The sequence below is a fragment of the Chenopodium album genome, chromosome 21 (genome assembly GCF_948465745.1).
Source record: "Chenopodium album chromosome 21, dcCheAlbu1.1, whole genome shotgun sequence".
Taxonomy (NCBI): domain Eukaryota; kingdom Viridiplantae; phylum Streptophyta; class Magnoliopsida; order Caryophyllales; family Amaranthaceae; genus Chenopodium; species Chenopodium album.
Window position 1 is genome coordinate 22,189,582 of NC_137854.1, and position 7,669 is coordinate 22,197,250.

The 7,669-nt window shown below is 36.1% G+C and overlaps 1 pseudogene across 1 annotated transcript; it reads right to left on the reverse strand.

The window, feature by feature from the left end:
• Positions 1 to 808: 808 nt before the first annotated feature.
• Positions 809 to 7,250, reverse strand: LOC145602537 (uncharacterized protein At5g49945-like; annotated as a pseudogene). The gene is made up of 3 exons (XR_014104565.1): positions 6,161 to 7,250; positions 1,517 to 1,720; positions 809 to 1,435 (listed from the first exon to the last, which is right to left on the reverse strand). The product of XR_014104565.1 is annotated as an uncharacterized protein At5g49945-like (transcript).
• Between the last annotated feature and the right edge of the window lie 419 nt (positions 7,251 to 7,669).

The following is a 7,669-nucleotide window of genomic DNA, read 5'->3' on the forward strand; positions in this document are numbered from 1 at the left end:
GTGTAGAAACAATATCACTAAATATGTAATGACATTATATAAGCTTTCAATAATACATTAAAAGTGGTCTCACTTTCCAATCTCTCTCCTCCTTTCCTTCTCTTTATACTTTTTAATATTTTATACTTTCTCTGTTTTTTTACTTGCAACACATCTTTTATCACGCTTTTCGAGGAAGTGATTAAATTAGGTCAACGGGTGAATTTAGCTTTAAAATTTAAATCGTAACAATTTATCCCTTTCTTCTTATAGATGGTAAAATTTTGAAAATTAATTTATCCAAATACCTAATCTTTTTTAAAATGCATGCCGAAGGGGTGTGTTGCATCTAAATTAAAACGAATAAAGTATTTGTTATGCATTCGCAAATGCAAAACAAACCTACATTAGTACTCCCTTTGTTTTTTTTTATATGCATCAGTTTGACCGGCACATTTGTCAAGACACTACTTTGACCATTAATATCTTTAATTGTGTATTAGTTAAAATTGTAACAAAATTATATTATAAAACTAGACATGATGACAAATCTATTTATATATTATATAATAATATTTATTTAGTTTGTAGAGGTCAAAAAAATTAAGTCAACCATGGTATGTGAATACGCAATTGTCAAAGTGATGCATAAAAAAAAATAAAAAAATAAAATAAAAAAAAAAAACGGAGGGAGTACTTTCTCTATAAAAAGTATCCATTAGAATTTCCTCCAAACACAACTACACACTCGTCAATACTTACTACACACACGTCAACCCTTACCATTTTGAGCTACAAAAGATACCAGTAATAAGAAATGGCTTGCCATATGCAATGATGTTTATTAAATTTGAGTCTTGCCATAATGTTGCTTACAAACGCCTAAAGTACTCGACGATGTAAATCCACCCAGCCATTGAAAGTTGTGCTTTAAAGCTTGTCTTTGAATAAGGATCATTACATAATAAAAATAGCTGCTTCGGTCAAAAAAATGCTACAGTTTTAACTATTGCTCTAGTTCCAAATACACCCTAAATGACTAGGGAGTGTAACCTGTCTACATCAAAAAGATGAAATATGTAATGCCAATTGTTTCTCATACATCCTCAAGTACATTAATTATCAGATAATGATCAAGTAGGCGATCATTCTATCTAGAAACGTATACAAAGAAGCAACAATGCGTGACATATAGGATCAACAGACCAGAAAGAGCTTCAAAGCATTAATGTGCACGGGTCATTTTCATTTTTGGCCCAGCCTTTTTCATCTGACGAGTACGTTCTTTGGCTTCTTTCTTGCGAATGGCCTCAGCACTCAGCTTTGCTTCAGCCTCCTCCATCATCTTTCTCCTATCGGCTTTCTTTCTTTGCAAATTTTCTTGCCTGGCATTCTGCAATTCTTTGTATGCTTCTTGGGCAGCCTTGACTCTGGCAGCATCAGTTTTGGAACGTGCCTGTAATTGCAGGAAATTTACCCATTAATAATGGATGAGAAATCAGATTTAAACATGAACAATAATATGCAAGACCAATACCTGTGAGCTCAGTTTGTATCGTCCAACTAAATCAATGTAATATGGCACTAGAGCCACAAGCCTAGTCATGTCAGCCATGTTCTTATGATCGGGAAGAGCAAATTTGAACATTAACTTCTTTTTATGGACTCCAGAATGTTGGTCTGAGAGATGCATAGAGATAAAGTACTTCCCAAGCTTCTCAAAAGCCTTCTCTCCCAAGACCTGCAAAGAAGAATACATTTTATTTAGAAACTCGTGTGAAAAAAGCTACAAACGTGCATGCAGAGGAGAGACTATCACAGCACAAAAAACATGGATGGTAGAGTACAAATTAAATATAAAACATGAGTACAATTCAGCAATTGATTCCCAATTCAAAAATCTGAAAAGATAAAAGAACCCAAGATTGGAAGAGAGAGAGAGAGAGAGAGAGAGAGAGGGAAGAGGCCTAACAAATTTTCACAGTAGGCTCACTCTAGTCCCTTTCCCTGCCAAATTGTTACACAGATTGCTGAAGCAACTCAAAAAGGAAAATTTGCTTCACAATTTACACAAATTTGCTCTTATTATAAAAAACTTATCAACAACTCCACAGCTGAAAAAAGTATCACTCTATAAGTGATACTACAACAGATGTGAAGTATAATAATGGGCAGAAACCGATAGAGAGAAATAGAGCCAGTGACACAATGAACACCACTTGAAAACATAACAACATGAAATTGTCAATCACATATATATCATTGCTCATCTTCCCTAACAAGCAGAAATTTCCATCTCAAATATTCACAAATTGCACCATTAATATAACTGTCAGAAATTTCTTTTAAACTCTTAATTTCCCTATATTGGAAATAAGGAGGGTAGGGGGTGCAGTAACTCTTCTACTTCATTATCCCCCTAGTGAAATTATTTCATCACAAAGTTTTTAGAAAAAACCAAGCAAAATTAACGAAATATTCATAGTTTAATTGATTAATCATTTGACAACTGACACAGAAAATAAGAAGTTATGACATTTCACACATATTTAGGCCTCGTTTGGTTGACACGGGAATTTGACAAAGTTGCATTTCATGGGAAATTATTTTCCAAATGAAATTCCTAGGAACTTCTTTTAAGTTGTTTGGTTGTGCAATGGGAAGTTGGAATTCCCATGAATTTTGAATGACCGAAGGGGGCCTAGGTAATTTACTTCCTTCATTTTGTGGAAGTGGAAATTCCCATGAATTACAACTTCTTCCATTTTTGCTTTTTTGTATCAACCAAACAACTATCCAAATTACAAAATCCCATGAATTTTCACTACCCCATTTTATTTTGTCAGCCAAACAACCCCTTAAATTAAAGAGGATAGATAGAAAAAAGAGGAAGAGGAGGGGGAGGGGGGGAGAACACAAACAAATTTAAATTTTTATAGCAATAGTTCAAAAAAAAAAAAAAAAAAAAAAAAAAAAAAAAAAAAAAAAAAAAAAGAAAAGAAAAGAAGATGCTATATATGAAATAATAAAGAGGGCAAATAATGGTGGCAACTAGACAGATAGCAAAAAGATTGCCCAAACTTGTACTTCCACCATTACTATTGCATCATGTAGAGTTTTACAGTAATTAATGCACATCTAAGACAACTAAAATGAGTAAAATCTTTAATTATCTATTAAGAAAAAGGAAAAATACACTTCAATAATCCCAATCCCAACTATTGCCGATTTATTTCTAATAATCCCAATTAAGGTTTATTTTTTAATAATCCTAATTATTAGGTGAGTTTTTCTACGGCAGTCCCAAAAACGGTAAACTCTTTTTTTTTAAAAAACGCCACATGTCAGCACATGACTGGTTTAATATAAAAAAAATAAAAAATAAAATTCAAAAAAATCATCCCTGCCACCCCTTCCTCCCTTTAGCCACCTTACACCACCCACCATGAAACCCGAGGCCATGGCAGTTCTACCATTTTTCTTCACCCAACATCCTTGCCACCATCGCCTCGATCACCTGCCCCCTCCGACCAACAGCAACCCCGCGCTGCTGTTCACGACCACCCACGAAACTACCTTCTCTATCCTTCTCGTGCCTCTTTCTCTCTCCTCCGCGCTGACGAACTACCACCAGTGCCTGCCGCTATCGCTCCCCATCCTTCTTCCTCCTCCAACCCCAAAACCACACCAATCAGGCCTCCTAACCCCCAAAACCACCGACACAAAAACTATCGCTCCTCTCGGACACCTGCACCGTAGCGATGACCCTTCCATCTACAAAAAACCCCAGCCAAGATAGGCGAGCAATTCGATCTCTAATAACCACCCCTCCTTTCCCTTCCTCGCCGGAAAATTGAAAAACCTTAGTTGGGGAGTTTCGCTAGCGGATCTAGGCGGAAAAGAGGATAAGGAGGGAGGTTGGGGTGGTTTCGCGAGCGAGGTGGTTATTTTTGGTGGAGTGGAAGGGGTAGGAGTGGTTCCCGGCAAGGTGGTGGTGGGAATCTGGTTGGGCTAGGGTGATGGGGGTGGCTAGTAGGGAGGAGATGGGTTTTTTTTTAAGTTTTTTTAATTTTGATTTTTTTTAACCACTTACGTGATGTCACGTGCCAAAGCAACCTGTTATATTAGGTTGATGACCAGCTGGGTCTGCTCTAGGAAAACAGGGTGCATAGTTAGGGTTATTAAAAAATAAACCTTAGTTGGGATTATTTTAGGTAAATCGGCAATAGTTGAGATTATTAAAGTGTATTTTCCTAAGAAAAACTACTACATTAGTTTCAATTTTATTGTTCTATTGGGAATCTTTAATGATTTCAATGCTAATGGAATCTATTACTTTGGATAATTAAATACTTAGAAACAATAATTGGTTTCAAAATATGTAATACTTATATTTTTCTTGTACAATGTAGTTTGAAATTGTTTAATCATAATACTTCCTCCGTTCTATTAATATTGCAACAATGGACTTTTTGCACTATTCACCAATCTTGTTTGACTATATAATATGATTTATACATTAAGCAAAATATAGTCATGTGGGATCTTGTTGGATTCGTCTCACAAAATACTTTCACAATATCAACTTTTTATAATTTTTACTCTTACACAATTATAAATATTTACCATAAAAAATATGCTTTGGGATGCGTAATTTCCTCCTTGTTGCAATATTAATAGAACGGAGGAAGTATACCATTGAAAATTGTGCAAAAAGCAAAAAAAGGATTTGATTTTTTTTTTTTTTTTTTTTTTTTTTGAGGAAACAAAGAGGGTATAAAATTTGACATTGTGAAAGATGAATTGATACAAATCTAATAAGAATGCGCAAGACTATATTCGCCCATTAATTTAGGTTAGCTTGACATCAATACCAGGAATAAATCATCACATTACGACATTATTATGTTTATAAAATTGGTGTGTAAACAAGTATTTAAGACTGTGTGAGGAAAGAAAACTTATACAAGTAATTGCAATCACTGTTATATGTAACTCAAGCAGAAAGAAGAACAATGATCTATAACCCAACTTCCTCAATCACCATTTTTTCGATAATGTTGCTTAAGCAGCCAAGAAGTTTGCAATAAAAGACATAAGATTTATGTTCCTGTTGATGACTGATTTCCTTGAAAAGAACCACACAATTGAGGAAACTTGCAGCAAAGGATATACATTCAATCTTTGTCAAGTACTCTCTCAAATTCTCAATCTCACAATTACCAGCCACATACAATTTTGGGAAATCTTAAGATAATGGGCCACTCTTCATATCTATTAAGTTGAATATTACTATTATTATTTCAATTTCATTGAACATAAAACTCTCCATATCATCTAGGATTTGATGCATTAGTATCATAAATGATGTCTGTTCTACAATTGTATAATTATGAATGATGATCAGTTAAATCATGAAATTTCAAGCCAATGCCTTGAAATTGACTTCCTCCCACTCGTGGTCAATGAAGGTTGCAGTAGAGAACAATCAATAACACTCACAACACTTTAAGCTAGCAGGACATTCCCAGAAATATATCATAAAAATTAACAGGTGAAGTTAACTAGCATACCCATTTTCTTCCAATAAACAGAATGGATTCAACGCATTGAAAATCTTTGGCAGTCAAACTAAACCTTCCTTCTTCTACCCATTGCTCTTTGGTAGAAAACCCATAAAGACTTTCATCTTCTCTAATCCGAAAAACAATCTAGCATATTATTGTTTTTTTATTATTAATTTTTTTTTTTTTTTTTTTTTTTTTGGGGGGGGGGGGGGGGGGGGGGAGAAGAAAATTGGGACTCAAAATAGAATGAACAATCCCTAAATTCAGAGCTTGTATATGCATACTATTTCTATTTTTTTCCACCAAGGAAAGAGCACTTTATAAAACACTATAGCAATTCTAACATGACTCCATAGAAAAAAGTCAACTTTATAAAAAATGAGCCCTTTCAAGTCTTGATGAGATCTACAAACTTATCACATCAAACCATCAAAGTAAAACATTATAAGCATTATTTCAAGATCATAGCTTAAAAAAGCACCCACAAACAATGCTACATATCAAGCCATCATATAAAAGTCTAGCTACTTTTCAACCAAGGTAATAAACAAATCACAAAGTTAAAACCATAATGTATTCACGACGAATAAGAACCCGAAAATAAAGAATTATACCTGATCAAGCACAACTTCAGTGATCAAATCACCAGCAACCTCCTTAGACTCACAGACAACACTCAAGTCTTCAGAGAGCCACTTTTTATTACTTGGTGTTGGCATCAAAGAAGCAAATCTCTGAAGATCTGGAAACTCCTTAGCATAGTTTTCGCCGCCTTCTTCCTAGCAACCGCGAAAACGACCTGATCCATGGCTTCGTCGTTCATATAAACCTCGAAAGTAATTTCATCTTTGGTAGGCACAACAGCATTGTAAACCCTGGATATCAAATCATGTCTACTCTTCAACTCCAAAGTAGCCAACAACCCTTGGCAATAACGCCGACCACTGGCATAAAACTTAAACACATTTTGACCTTCTTTCAACAACAATGGCGAATCCTCCCCTTCGCCGACCCCAAGCAGGGAGAAATTCTTCTCGAAAATGGTATCCTTAGTTGCAAATTTCGCAGCCCAAGCTAACGCCAAATTCTCATTCTCCTTCTTCCCAGTAAAATAATTAATCCCAAACACAATCAAGAAGCTAACACAAGCAATTTCAATACCAAAGACCGAAATCAACGACTTAGGATCAGCAACGAATTGGGTTTTCGCCGCAACCTCATCCACCTCGTTGTTGTCCTCAACAGTAGCACCCTCACCCTCACCCTCACTCTCCGTAAGTTCGGGATACTCTTGATGGGATTCCACAGGAAGACCCTCAAACTCGTCCTCATCCCAGTACTCAGATTTGAGATAAGAACGAGATTCTTTGGTTTTAGGATCTGAAGGGGGAGGAGGACCGTGGTGAGTCTGCGAATCGGATTGGGTCAAAATCGGCGAAGGCGGGAGATCAGTGAGATGGATATGCGAGTCAAGTGGGTCATCGACGTCATCGCCGAAACCTTCGAATTGGGGAGGAGAAGGAGAGGCGTAGGTGGGGAGAGAGAGGTGGTGAAGGAGGAGAGAGAGAATTGCGAGAGTGTACCAGAGTGCGTCGCCGCTTCGAGGGAGTAATAGAGAGGTTACTGGTGTGATGTACTGCGAAGTCGTCGATCGTTTCGCCATCTTTGGTTGAGCAAAGAGAGAGAATGAAGGGGAGGTGATGAATCTGATGATTGATTGTTGTTGCCAACTATAAGAATCCTGCCTTTTATGATTGAAAATAGTATAGTGCACCCGGGTGCACCATGCGCATGGTGCACCCGGAAAGAACATTAGGTTTATTTTAAAGAACATGAGGAAAAAAAAAAAAGAACATACGAGTATTTGAAAAAGAACATGCTAGTATTTGAAAAAGAACATGCATAATAGAGTTCAACAAAAGAACATGGCCTCCGAAAAGAACATTAGGCATATTTTAAAGAACATGGAATAAAAAGAACATGTTAGTGTTTGAAAAAAGAACAAGCTAGTGTTTGAAAAAGAACATGCTAGTATTTGAAAAAGAACATGCATAATAATCTTCAACAAAAGAACATGTTTGTGTTCGACAAAGAACGTGGCCTCCGAAAAGAACATTAGGCAT